The sequence below is a fragment of the Drepanopeziza brunnea genome (assembly GCF_022702325.1).
Source record: "Drepanopeziza brunnea f. sp. 'multigermtubi' strain 214-2 chromosome Unknown ctg8, whole genome shotgun sequence".
Lineage (NCBI taxonomy): Eukaryota > Fungi > Ascomycota > Leotiomycetes > Helotiales > Drepanopezizaceae > Drepanopeziza > Drepanopeziza brunnea.
This window is the reverse complement of record NW_027094071.1, coordinates 26507-41754: the sequence shown is the minus strand read 5'-3', so window position 1 is coordinate 41754 and position 15248 is coordinate 26507.

Below are 15248 nucleotides of genomic sequence, written 5' to 3'. Positions count from 1 at the left end.
CTTAAAAGCTCTTGCAAACGATCTTAATAGACTTTTAAAGCTAAAAGACGTTAAGTTCGAAGACGTCCGAAAAGCGTATAACGATAATATAAAAGAATACAACTTCGTTATAAACAATTAAAAAGTCTTAAGTAATAAAAGTAATTAAATTATAAACTAGATTAAAAAGACGGTTAAAAGCTTTATTCTCGAAAAAGCGATCTTAGCAGCTTTAAAAAAAGATAACACTTTTATTTAATTCTTAATAAAAAAGCTTTAAAAAATATGCCGTTTATTCGACTCGAGCTTTAAGCTATCAATAATACGAGATTATAATAAATCTTTATAAGCAGCTAAGCAAAAGAGCGTCTTTTTAACGGTATAGATTAAAGAATACCGAGCTATCTATAAGTTAGCGAAAATAAATAATTTTTACGAGACGACGAGTATATTCGCGATAAAAGCATTCTTAAAAGCTATTAACGAAAAATAGTTATTAACTTAAGCGTCGCTAAAGCTCGTAAAAGTCATTCGAAACGACGAGCTATTATTGCTTTAAAAGCGCACTTTTTACGACTACTTTAATTAATACGAAAGCTAAGTCGAAGAGAAGATTAGCAATCCGAACTTTAACTTCTTTAACGTATTCGTTACTTTCAAAGATTAAACTACTCGCAATACTTTCGAAAGTAATAAAGCTAACGATATTGCTTTTAAGCAATCCGGTAAACGCTCCGATAGCTTTAAAAGATTTGCTAAAGGTTTTAAATGCTCGTGCTTTAAAAAGAAAAACTATTATTAAGACGCAATCAAATGCAAAATTTTTCGCTATTGCTTTAACGGTCTTAACGAAAGTAGATTCGCAAAGTCGAACCGAGATAATATCGTCGTTATAAAAAAAAAGCTATAAAAGCTTAAGTTTAAAGCGCTTCGAGAAGAAATTACGAAAGAAAGTTAAGTATAAATTCAAATCGATAAGATCGTTTTAAAAAGCAAAAAAAAGCAATCGAATAATAGCGATAAGTTAAAATATTTTAAAAAAGTATTAATAGCTATTATCGATCTCGAGCTTTTTAATACGCTCGATAATCTTGCTTTTAACGGTCTTTATAATACGGTTAATAATAAGCATCAGCTATCTAATAGCACTCTTTTCGATAATTACGACGCTACTTATTTTATTAACGATAAAAATCTTTTAAAGCTAAAGTCAATTCAACGCTTTCGCTTAATCGACTTTATCGAAGCTAAAACGAGTAATCTTTTAATCGTCGAGCGAAGTACTAAAGTCTTTAAAAAAGCTTTAAACGAATTAAATAAAGCTAAAACAAAAGATTTAAAGTTAGAAAACGTCGTTATTATTAAAAGGTTTAATATTAATATTATCTTAAAAGCTTTTTTAAGCAAAGCTAGCGTATAATACTCGAGATATAACGCAACTCTCCGTTACGAAAAAGTTAAAAAAAGCGTCGTATTAAAAAAGTTAAAAAAAAAGTTCAACTTTACGTTTTTTAAATATAAGCTATTTAATTATTCTTTATTTTAATTGATTCGTAGCTCTTTTTACTTAATAATGTTCTTTATAATTTAAAAGCGCTTGCAAATACGTTATAAATTTTAAAAAAGCAATGTCTTTCGAGCTTTAAAAGAAGATTTATCGGTATTTTAACATTTACAAATAAATCATTTAAGCAAAAAAGCGCTCGAAGCGCTAGCTTATAATACTAAAAAGATAAGACTTAAAAGAATTATTAAGGTTAAATATAAAGCATATGCTATTACGTACGCTTAATAATTTATATTTCGCCGTACGTTAAATAACAAAGCAGCTAAATTATTTTATAAGATCGCTTAAAATCTATTCGACTTTCTTAACGGTTTTAACGAAAGCAAATAATTATTAATAATTAAAAATGAATACAATAAAAAGCTATTCGGCTTTATATTAAAGGACAAGTTGTAATTAACGGTTATAAAAGTATTAAAAAAATTTAAAGCATAAACGAAACGCAAATATAGTCTTTTAATAACTGTTATGCGTTATAATAACGATTTTTCGATAATCGCAATCAACGTTATCGGCTCTATCGAATATTAAAAATAAGCGAAAGAAGTTAAGATCAAGTTAAAGCTTTTATTATCTTTTAATTACGAACTTAATAAAAGAGCCGAAAAAGCTAAAAGAAAAGTAACAAAACGGTTTATTAAAATGAAAGTAAAAGCAAAGCTTTTAAAAAAGCTTTAGCTTGAAATTATACTAGCCGCTATCTACTTTTATAATATAATACCGAGAACGAAAAGCTTTATAAAAAGTCCGAATAAAGTATTATAGCTTTAGTTTAAGCAATATTTTAAATAATACGATTCGGCGATCTTTATACGGATCGATATCGACTTAAGATTAAATTATAACGGTTTAATTGCGTATAGCGCTCGTGCGTATTTAATAATTAAAAATCGAAAAGCTTTTCGTAATAAAAAAGCTTTTAAAGTTAAACTAAAAAGATATATAAGCTATTTAATTAAATATATAGCTTTTAACATATACAAAGTCTATGTTTTTGTACTTTATAAAGTGATTGTTATACGTAACGTAACGTTCGATAAGACTTAATTCTATTTTAAAAACGAAAAAAAATCGATCGGCTAATCGATTAGCGAAATCAAAAGCATCGTTATTAAATTAAAAGATATTAAAGACTTTAGTTAAACAAAAGACGCTTTGTTTAACATAAAGAACGTTATAAAAGATCGCTTAAAAAAGACGAATATAATTAATATAAAAAGTGATTAACCGTTAAACTTTATAAAAGTTGATTTAAAAAGATTTAATTAAAGCTTAAAAAATGCGACTTTATTTAATCCGAGCGATGCATAAACGTTAAAAGCTTTAACTTTAATTAAAGACTTTATAAATACGTTTATATTAAAAGCAACTGCTTTACGAAACGATCTAATAGATCTTAACGATTCGAACTATACTGCTAAACGTCTCGCTAGCTTTTTAATTAAAAGCAAAAGCGAAAGTGCTTTAAGATTGCTAAAAGCAAAGAAGAGCATCGTAAACGAGCAAAAACTTGGCCTTAATAAAAGAGCGCGCATATTATACCTTTAAGTTATTATTTAAAGCCGAAGCTCGAAGAGCTAAGCTATAAGCCGACTAACGAAAGCTTTTACGTTAACAACCGGCGGAGATTTAAACCGAACAATTAAAGAAAAGCCTTTAAACCTTTTTAAAGCGAGTATTAATAATAAGAAATTAAATTATAAACACTTTAAATAAAATTCCGACTTTAATAAAAAATACTCACTTATTAATAGCTGTATTAAAAAACGCGCGAAGATATACGCAAGTATTAATAAGCTTCTTTTAAACAACTCTCGCGCCGATTCGAACCGCTATTCGCGCGTTTTAGATTTTATATCGACTTTTTAAGTTAATAACGAACTTGTGCGCGAAGATAACAAAAATTATAAGATATTACACGTTATTATAACAGCTGCTACTTCGTTTAAGCTATTATTAAAACAGCTTAATCCGCAAAAACGAAAACATTTAAAACCTTTTACTTATTAAAAAGAGCTATAACGATACTTATACGATAAAAAATTCAAGGACGGAGCTTTTATAAAGCTAAATAATCTAAAAAAAAAAAATTGCTAAAAAGTGATTTTCGAAAGTAAAGCTAAATTAAAACTTATACCTTTTAAATAAGTGTTTATATACAAGATTAGCTCGTTCGAAGAGATTATAAAGTTCAAATCGAAGATTATTATTAAAAGTGACTTTTAAAACGAATCTATTATCTATTTAACTTACGCGGTTACGCTAATAGCTAAATCTTTTAAGATCATAATAGTTATAGCAATTGAATTTAACTTAAAAGTAAAACAGTTCGATATCGTTAACGATTTTATCAACGCTATAAAACATATAAACAACGTTTTAATTACGTGTTATCTCTTTGCTAGTTTTAAGTAAAAAAGTATGCTCGTAAAAGTTAATAAAGCTTTATATAAACTTAAAGACTCGCTAGCTTTATAATATTTCGACTTCATAAGCACACTCGATAAATTAAAGCTTATATTACTCGATAAAGAATCGTGTATTTTTACGAATCTAAACAAGATAATCTTTATAGCGTTTTACGTAAACGATATTTAACTTATATATTATTACTTTAATCTTTTTAAAGCGTAAGAGATTATTAACGGTCTTAATAAAGCGTATAAGATCGAAGCGATAAAAGATATTAAATAGTTTCTTAATATAAAAGTCGCTCGAGACCGTTAGCGAAAAACGCTAACGCTTATACACGACGCTTATATTAAAAAAATAGCTAAGAAATTCGAACTTACGGACGAACGCTGCTTAGCAATTCTATTACCGTTTTATAACTTAATCAAAAATAAAAAGATAGCTTCGCGAAAGCAAGTAAAAGAATATTAAAAGAAAGTTAAATCCGTGTTATATATAGCGATTATGCTACGCTTAAATATAGCTTTTGCAGCTTTTTAACTTTTTTACTTTAGTACTAATTTAAGCGCGGAGCATTTTCGAGCTATAAACTAATATTTGCGATATCTATTTAGCTCGCGCTTTAAAAGTATTTAATACAGCTAGTTCAGCAAATTAAAGCTAGTAATAGCTTTTAACGCTTTTTACGCCGATAACGAAAAGACAAAGCGATCTTTTTAAAAGTACATTATGTTTTTATTCGAAAGTACGATCTTTTAAAAAGCTTTAAAACAAGATACAATTATTATATTATCTATTAAAGCGGAGCTTTTTAACATAGCTTTTATAATGAAAAAGACTATAGCGCTTTAACGGTTTTTTAAAGAGCTGTACTTTCGTTTTGCAACGCTTTAAATAATTTATTATAATAATTAATAAACAATCAAGCTTATAGCTAATAAAAAAGAGCGTATCTTTATTAAGCTTCGCTACGTCGATATTTATAATATATAGCTGCGTTAAAAGCACTTTAAAAAGAGCTTTTAAATTCAATATCTCTTTATTAAAAAGATATACGCTAACGGTCTTATAAAGAACCTGATTCGACAAAAGTTTAAGAGCTTTATTAAGCTTTTAAATTTATAAGACGCTCGCGCGTCAATCGAAAAGCTTTAATAATACGCATATGCTATTCACTTATTACATTTTTTTTTTTTTTTTTATTTGCACGTAATTTAAAAGAAAATATTTATTTAGCAATTCTAACCGTCATTCTATTTTATCTTATACGCTTTTACCTTTCGCTTCTTATAACAAAAGATCGACTAAAGCTTTTAGCAATCTTTTTACTTTAGCTCGGCGCTTCGCAAAAGTCATAGCAACGGCGAGCGCCGCCGCGAAAGCGGCAAGCGCAACGATTAGCGTAAAAAGAGCGACGATAATAAATGCGACGAAAGCGACGGTAATTGCAAAAGCGACGGAAGCAGCGAAAGCGACGAAAGTAATAAAAGCGGCTAGCGCAAGCGCAAAAGCTGCTACAACAGCAGATTGAAGCCTTTGTATAAAGTTCGAAAAGAAGTTTTAATTAAAAAAAGCTGCTTAGATTAGATTATTTCGTAAGTTAAAAAGCTTGATTTACGAAAAAGTGATATGCTCGAAGCGCTCCGCGTCATCGAATTACGATTCGCTATTATAAGATTATTCAATTTAATAAAAGTTATATTTAAATTAAAAGTCTTAAAAGCAAAAGCAAAATTTGCAAAGCTATCGAAACTACTTTTAAAACCTTTACTTCTATTCGTTAGACCGCTCGGACTACTAGCAGCACCTTTTAAAAAAGCAGCATTTAAAGCGAGCTATTATCGTATAGCATTTTAAAGACTTCGACGAACTTTTTATATAGCATTATTATTTTTAGCGCTTACGAAGTTATCGAAAGCGGTGTTAGCAGCGGCAAAAGCAGCGGTGCAATTGCTATAGCTATCTTTAACACATCGAAAACAACGAATAACGCTCGTATCGCAATTATAATAGTCTTTATTAAACTTCGATATAATCTTATTATTAATGCACTTGATGCACTTTAAAGCTTTAACGGTCGTTAGTATAAGCAAGCGCTTAATAAAAAGGTCTAAAGAAAAAAGCGAAGCTTCGAAAGTAAAAGTGCGTAATATAACCGCCGCAACCGCCGCAATTATAATAGCAGCAATAGCTAAAGCAAAGAAAAGATTCTTTTAATAATCAGCATAGATATATTAATCTATTAAAAGCATTTACTTTTAAACGGTCTTGGCCGCGCTTAACGATTCTATTAAACTAAGTTACTTGCTTAAAAGCATTGTGTAAATAAATAAAAGTTAAGTGTTTATTATAATAAAAAAGAACGCGCTCTTATTTATATAGCAACGCAACAAAGACGGCGTTAAAGACTTTCGTTACGTAATAAGACCGATTTAAAAAAGAATTGCATTCTTAACTAACACTTAATTAATAATAACAACCGTTATTTGTTTATTTAAACTGCGATAATAATCTTTTTTATTTATATCGAGTTTAAAAAGCTTAATCATTTATTTTTTTTCTTTTTTATTTGCTTATAGCTTAACAGCTACGCTATTGACTTAAAAAGTGTGTTATGCGGAACAAGCATAATTCTACTTAAGCTATATATAACATATTATATAACTTCGCTTAATAGCGCCTTTAGCATATTAAAGCTCTTAAGTACATATACATAGATCTTGACGAGCTTCTTAAATAAAATATACCAAGCTTTATTCAATCTACAGAATTTCTTCCTGATCTTAGTGCTGGTAAGCACTACAAAAGCTTTAGTAATAATGCCGTTCATTTATGAACTATAGTTTACGAATGAAAAAAAGGAAATTAATAAAGTAAGTTTTATAATTAAAAAGTTTTTTAACTTGCAGATTAATATAATTTATAATCGAATTAATTACTTTAAAGATTAAGTCGCTAACTTAACTTTTCGACGCTTTATTTAATTTTAACTTTAAGTTCGATTCGAAGATCGCGACGAAGCTTTTATTAAGTATACCGCTTAAGATGTTCGAAGTAAAGTTAGCTTCGGAAATAAAGTTTAAATTGCTATTGTCGGCTACGGATTATAAGAACGAAGAAGAAAAAGAAGTAAAAGATATAAGAATTAGATATAAGATTATAGCTTTTATAAGAACTCCGGAGATACAACTCAAGCTCTTTATTAATACCGAGATGAATATAAAGCTTTTAAAAACATAATTAATAAAGGATGTATTTATATTAATAATTACGGACGCTTTTGCTTAAGGCTTAAAAGGATCGGCGCTTTTATTATTTAAAAGAAGCAAAGAAAGACTTGGTTCAGATCTATCGTTTTAAACGTTCGTAAGACGAAATACGATAACATCTTAAAGAATCGACTTACTAGCGGACTTAAAACTTATAAACACTTGCTTTTTTATTAATAATTAATCTAATAGCTAGCTTAGTACTAGCTCGATTAAAATGCTTAGCAATTAATTAACTAGCTAAAAGAGCTTACTATTATCTTTAAAAGACTAGTCGATATTAAAAACATTAACGCTATAGAATAGATCAACACGCTTAGCTATTTATCTAATATAAAAGTTGCTTCGGTCAAGATCAACGCTGCCGTAAAAGACAAAGCTAAGAAGTCTCTTTTACTTTCGGAAGGATTTAAGTTTATTAAGATTAAAAAGAATGTCCGATAATAAAAAAAAAAGAATTACGATACTTTTAAAGCTCGTGCTTTTTAAGAATCGAATACTATTGTAAAGATAAACTTAAAAGACGGGTTGTTCGATAGTATAATTAAAAAAGAGTTTTTTAAACTTTCTAAACTAGCTAAAGCCGACGAAGCTATAAAAGATATAAAAAAAAAGGTTAAGATCATTTAGCGAGTGCTAAAAAGAAAGAAGAAAAAGACTTATAAACGAAAGAAGTTCATTGACCTTTACGTTATTATTAAAGCTTAAAAAAAAATAATAACGGCGATTATAAAATCAAGAATCGAGGTTTAGATTAAAGACTTATTCGGACTTAGCTTTCGCTTCGATAAGTTATTAAACTATTATATTTTAATAGTTCTCGATATTAAAGAAAACGTAAAAGTCTTTTAAAGTAAGCTTATTTTTGTAAACGCTTTAACTGTTAAACGTTTAAGTCGGAATGAAAAAAGCAAGCTAGACTTTTTAACGACGCAAATTCGTAAACAACTTATCGCTCGCAATTGCTTCGAAGTAGCGATAAAAACTTTAAAAGTTTTTATTAATATCGACGGTATAATTAAAAGCAAATCTTTTTTTAATAACGGATTTAAAATCAACGTAATGAATAAAGAAGTAGTTAAAATAGTTAAACTACTTATTATAACGGATCGAGCTTTAGTTTATATTATTATGTTTAAGGATTTTTACAACTTCGATAAGTAGATAAACGACGTCGAAGTTATTATCGACGGAATTATTAATTACGTTAATTTCTTTATTATTAATAATAGCAGTTACGAAGTTATTTTAAGTATGCTTTTCTTTTTAAAATCTTAACTTTTTTTTTCTTATTTCGATAATAGCACGATAAAAGCTTCTTTTTAAAACTACGATCGATTTACTTAAAGATAGATTATTATTGTAAAAGACAAGTCGGATTTGGTTGAAGACTCGAGAAACTAATAGCTAGCATGCAAGCTAAGATAGATATTAAGCTAAAAAGAAGCTTAAAAGGAAATTCCGCTCGTAAATTATAGTTTACGAGTAAATCGGTATAAAAATAATAAAATTATAAAAAAACAATTTAATTTAATATTAAGTAAAGCTTATTAAAATTAAAAACATTAAAAATATTTATAATCAAACTCGATAAATCGGAAAATTTCATGTTTATTATTAATAACGATAAAGACCTTTTAAAAAAGAATATAGTAAAGGTTAATACGATGTATAAAAGGAAAGCGGAAAAAGTTAAATCGATAAATTTAAAAATGTCGAATAAAAAGATACTTAAAAGAATCGACGATTGATTTAAGCAAAATAAAAAAGCGAGACTCTTTAAACTTAAAAGACCTTTTTTAAAATACTTTATTAGCAAGTTTTTAAACTTAAAAGTTAAATTAAAATTAACGAAAGAACGATTCGAAGTACTTACGATTAGCTTTTAAGTCATTTCGAAAGAAAAAAAGCTATTTTATTAATACTTTTTGAATCGAAAAGAAGCGATAGCTTAAGATTTTACTTATCTTGGTTAAGTTCGGAAAAAAGTTATATTATTTTAAAAAATTAAAACAGTGCTTTACGAAGCTTAATAAAAAAAAACGTTTATTATACCGAAAGCTTTGCAAGAAATAGTCATCTTTATACTAAAAGAACGATTAAAGCAAAAGGTCTTCGAATTATATTAAAGTTTTTATCGGAACAAGTAGTTTATTATAATAAAAAAAGAAAAAGGAAAATATAAGTTGATTATTATTATAATTAAAATAAACCGTGTAACGGTTAAAGACGCTAATATTGCTTTAAACGTAAACTAATTCTCGAACGAATTTGCTGGTCTTACGATAGCTATACTTTTAGACTTTTTTTTTAAATATAATCAATTCTTTTTCGACGTTAAGTCTAAAGATATAATAGCTATTTAAACGCTTATCAAACTGCTTTAAATAACTCGGATACTTATAAAAGCAATTAATTCAATTGCTTAATTCGTTAAAGTCATTTATAAGATCTTTATAAATTGCATTCTTAACGTTTGCTTGCTTTATATAAATAACGTAAAAGTTAAAAGATCTCGATCTTTTTATAATTACGAAAAAGTTTTGCTCGAAATACGACGATTCGTTTTAAAACATATTTAAAATATCGATAAAGTGCTTATAAAGTTTAAAAAAGCTAAAACGACCGTCGGAACGAAGTCTTAATATTGTATGCTTAGCTTTAATATCGTTAGATTCGTTACGGATAGCGAAAGACGCTACTTTTAAACCGTTAAAATTAAAAAGATATTAAAATAAATTAAGTGCGAAGATATATCGGAAGCGCGAGCTTTTATTAAGATCGTAGTTTATTATAAAATCTAAATTAAATTAAAAACTTTTTTACGATTGCTGCTTTAATTTACGCGATTATAAAAAAAAAAGTCGAATTCGAATAGTTAAAGCTTTAATAAAAAGCGATAAGGCTGCTTAAAGAAGCCTTACTCTTTGCTCTCGCTTTTATTAAGATCGATTATAGCAAAGACAAAAAGAAAATTTACTTAACGGTAAACGTTAGTCTTAAAAGATAAAAAATAATATTATAGTAAAAAGATTTTAATAAAAAGCGATATCTTATTAAGTTCGAAAATAGTTTTTAAAACTTTATAGAAAGCAAGTACGACGCGATTAAGCGAAAATGCCGCGGTGCTTTAAAAGCTATGAAAAAAATAAAAAGCGAATTATATAAAGTTTACTTTATCTTAGAAACCGACGCTAAAGTATTAATTAATCAACTTAACGGATTAACAAGCGACTTGCTTAAAGCTTTCGTTACGAACTAAATTGCGTAAATAAGATTAATAAACTTTAAAGTCAAGTACATCTTTAAGATTAAAAACACGGCAGCGGATAGTCTTTTTAAAAAAAGAAAAGAGCATCTTTTAAATATCAAAGAAAAAAAAGAAAAAGATATTAACGATTAAGTTACTAACAAGCTAAACACTATTTTAATATTCTCGGTTAAACGACTCGTAAACTATAGTTTACGGGTTAAAAAGAAAGTTTTAAAGCACGATTACTCGCTCGACTTTAAGCTTATTATTTAATTCCTTATTACTTTTAAACGCTCTTCTTCGATCAAGACTTACGACTTTTAAAAGTTCAAGAACAAAGCACTTAACTACTTGGTCAAAGATAATCACTTTTATAAGCGAGTAGATAATTTGTTGTGCGGAACAGGCATGGTTCCACCCAAGCTATATGTGATATGTTATATAACCTCGCTTAATAGCGCTCTTAGCATACTAAAGCTCTTAAGTATATATACATAAATCTTGACGAGCTTTTTAAATAAAATATATTAAGCTTTATTCAATCTATAAAATCTCTTCTTGATCTTAATGCTAATAAGCATTACAGTTAAAAGCTATATTCGCACTTACGAGCTATTTAATTAGTCTTTAACAACTTTCGAATTAATCGAAAGCGGATTTTGCAAGTCACTTTAACGCTACTTTATTATAACTTTCATTTTACAATCTGTCTTTTTTCAATTATATTTATTCTTTATAACTAATACTTATTATTCTTAAGAACTCTAACTAATTTTTAAAAGCTTTAATTATAAAGTTAATTGTTATAATAATAAACGACAAAGTAAAAAAAGTCTTTTTAATTAATAAAACGAACTTTATAAATCGTAGCGACTTTTTAAGATAGATTACGAATTACAAATACTTTATTAAGCGCTTTAGCATAGAATAATACGTATCTCTTCGTATTAACGTAAAAGAACTTGCTTTTTTTATCGAGCAAATTAAATTAAAAACGAAGTTTACTATAAAGATAATAACGAAGCTTAATAACGAATAGTTTTAAAAGTAAGACCGCTAACGAAAAGCTTAAAAAGAATTGCATTTAAAAGCTTTTATAAACGATCTTAATAAACTTTTAAAGCTAAAAGACGTTAAGTTCGAAGACGTTCGAAAAGCGTATAACGATAACATAAAGAAATACAATTTCGTTATAAATAACTAAAAAGTCTTAAGTAATAAAAGCAATTAAATTATAAACTAAATTAAAAAGACGGTTAAAAGCTTTATTCTCGAAAAAGCGATCTTAGCGGCTTTAAAAAAAGATAACACTTTTATTTAATTCTTAATAAAAAAGCTTTAAGAAATATATTATTTATCCGACTCGAGCTTTAAGCTATCGATAGCACGAGATTATAACAAATCTTTGTAAGCAGCTAAGCAAAAGAGCGTTTCTTTAGCGATATAGATTAAAGAATACCGAGCTATCTATAAGTTAACGAAGATAAATAATTTTTACGAAACGACGAGTATACTTGCGATAAAAGCATTTTTAAAAGCTATTAACGAAAAATAATTATTAATTTAAGCGTCGTTAAAGCTCGCAAAAGTCATTCGAAACGACGAGCTGTTATTGCTTTAAAAGCGCACTTTTTACGATTACTTTAATTAGTACGAAAGCTAAATCGAAAAAAAGATTAATAATCCGAACTTTAACTTTTTTAACGTATTCGTTACTTTCGAAAATCAAATTACTCGTAATACTTTCGAAAGTAATAAAATTAACAATATTGCTTTTAAGCAATCCGGTAAACGCTTCGATAACTTTAAAAGACTTGTTAAAAGTTTTAAATGCTCGTGCTTTAAAAAGAGAAATTATTATTAAGACGCAATTAAGTGCAAGATCTTTTGCTATTGCTTTAACGATTTTAACGAAAGTAGATTCGTAAAGCCGAATCGAGATAATATCGTCGTTATAAAAAAAAGATTTTAAAAGCTTAAGTTTAAAGCGCTTCGAAAAAAGATTACGAAAGAAAGTTGAGTATAAATTCAAGTCGATAAGATCGTTTTAAAAAGCAAAAAGAAGCAATCGAATAATAGCGATAAGTTAAAATACTTTAAAAAGATGTTAATAGTTATTATCGATTTCGAGCTTTTTAATACGTTCGATAATCTTGCTTTTAACGGTTTTTATAATACGGCTAATAATAAGCATTAATTATTTAATAGTATTCTTTTCGATAATTGCGGCGCTATTCACTTTATTAACGATAAGAATCTTTTAAAGCTAAATTTAATTCAACGCTTTCGCTTAACCGACTTTATCGAAGCTAAAACGAATAGTCTTTTAATCGTCGGGCGAAGTATTAAAGTCTTTAAAAAAGCTTTAAACGGATTAAATAAAGCTAAAACGGAAGTTTTAAAGTTAGAAAACGTCGTTATCGTTAAAGAATTTAATATTAATATTATTTCGAAAGCTTTTTTAAGCAAGGCTAACGTATAATACTTGAAATATAACGCAACTCTCCGTTATAAAAAAGTTAAAAAGAACGTCGTATTAAAAAAGTTAAAAAAAAAGTTTAATCTTACGTTCTTTAAATATAAGCTATTTAATTATTCTTTGCTTTAATTAATTCGTAGCTCTTTTTATTTAATAATATTTTTTATAACTTAAAAGCGCTTGCAAATACGTTATAAATTCTAAAAAAGCAATATCTTCCGAGCTTTAAAAAAAGATTCATCGGTACTTTAGCATTTACGGACAAGTTATTTAAGTAAAAAAGCGCTCGAAGCGCTAGCTTATAATATTAAAAGAATAAGACTTAAAAGAATTATTAAGGTTAAATGTAAAGCATATATTATTACGCACGCTTAATAAGTTATATTTCGCCGTACGTTAAACAATAAAGCAGTTAAGTTATTTTATAAGATCGCTTAAAATCTATTCGATTTTCTTAACGGTTTTAATAAAAGCAAATAGTTATTAATAATTAAAAATAAATATAATAAAAAGTTATTCGGCTTTATATTAAAAGACAAGTTGCAATTGACGGTTATAAAAGTATTAAAAGAATTTAAAGCATAGACGAGACGCAAATACGGTCTTTTAATAGCTATTATGCGTTATAATAACGATTCTTCGGTAATCGTAATTAACGTTATCAGCTTTATCGAATATTAAAGATAAGCGAAAAAGATTAAGATCGAGTTAAAGCTTTTATTATCTTTTAATTACGAATTTAATAAAAGAGCCGAAAAGGCTAAGAAAAAAGTGATAAAACGGTTTATTAAAATAAAAGTAAGAGCAAAGCTTTTAAAAAAGCTTTAGCTTGAAATTATACTAGCCGTTATTTATTTTTATAATATAATACCGAAAGCGAAGAGCTTTATAAAGAGTCCGAATAAAGTGCTATAGCTTTAGTTTAAGCAATATTTTAAGTAGTACGATCTAGCGATTTTTATACGGATCGATATCGATTTAAGATTAAATTATAGCGGTTTGATTACGTATAACGCTCGTGCGTACTTAATAATTAAAAACCGAAAAGTTCTTCGTAATAAAAGAGCTTTTAAAGTTAAATTAAAAAGACATATAAGCTACTTAGTTAAATATATAGCTTTTAATATATATAAGGTTTATGTTTTTATACTTTATAAAATAATTATTATACGTAACGTAACGTTCGATAAGACTTAATTTTATTTTAAAAACGAAAAAAAATCAATCGGCTAATTAATTAACGAAATTAAAAGCATCGTTATTAAATTAAAAGATATTAAAGACTTTAGTCAAACAAAAGACGCTTTGTTTGATATAAAGAACGTTGCAAAAGATCGCTTAAAAGAAACGAATGCAGCTAATATAAAAAGTGATTAGCCGTTAAACTTTATAAAAGTTGATTTAAAAAGATCTAATTAAAGCTTAAAAAATGCGACTTTATTTAATTCAAGCGATGTATAAACGTTAAGAGCTTTAATTTTAATTAAAGATTTTATAAATACGTTTATATTAAAAGCAATTGCTTTACGAAACGATTTAATAGATCTTAACGATTCGAATCACACCGTTAAACGTTTCGCTAGCTTTTTAGTTAAAAGCAAAAGCGAAGGTGCCTTAAGACTGCTAAAAGCAAAGAAAAACATCGTAAACGAATAAAAACTTAACCTTAATAAAAGAGCGCGCAAATCAAACTTTTAAATTATTATTTAAAGCCGAAGCTCGAAAGGTCAAGTTATAAGCCGATTAACGAAAGCTTTTACGTTAACAACCGGCGGAGATTTAAACCGAATAATTAAAAAAGAGCTTTTAAACCTTTTTAAAGCGAGCATTAATAATAAAAAATTAAATTATAAATACTTTAAATAAAATTCCAACTTTAATAAAAAGCACTTATTTATTAATAGCCGTATTAAAAAACGCGCGAAGATATACGTAAGTGTTAATAAGCTTCTTTTAAACAACTCTCGCGTCGATTCGAATCGCTATTCGCGCGTTTTAGATTTTATATCGACTTTTTAAGTTAATAACGAACTCGTGCGCGAAGATAATAAAGATTACGAAACATTGCACGCTATTATAATAGCTGCTACTTCGTTTAAGCTGTTATTAAAATAGCTTAACTCGTAAAAACGAAAACATTTAAAACCTTTTACTTATTAAAAAGAGTTATAACGATACTTATATAGCAAAGAGTTTAAAGACGGAGCTTTTATAAAGCTGAATAATCTAAAGAAAAGGAATTGTTAAAAAGTGATTCTCGAAAGCGAAATTAAGTTAAAATCTATACCT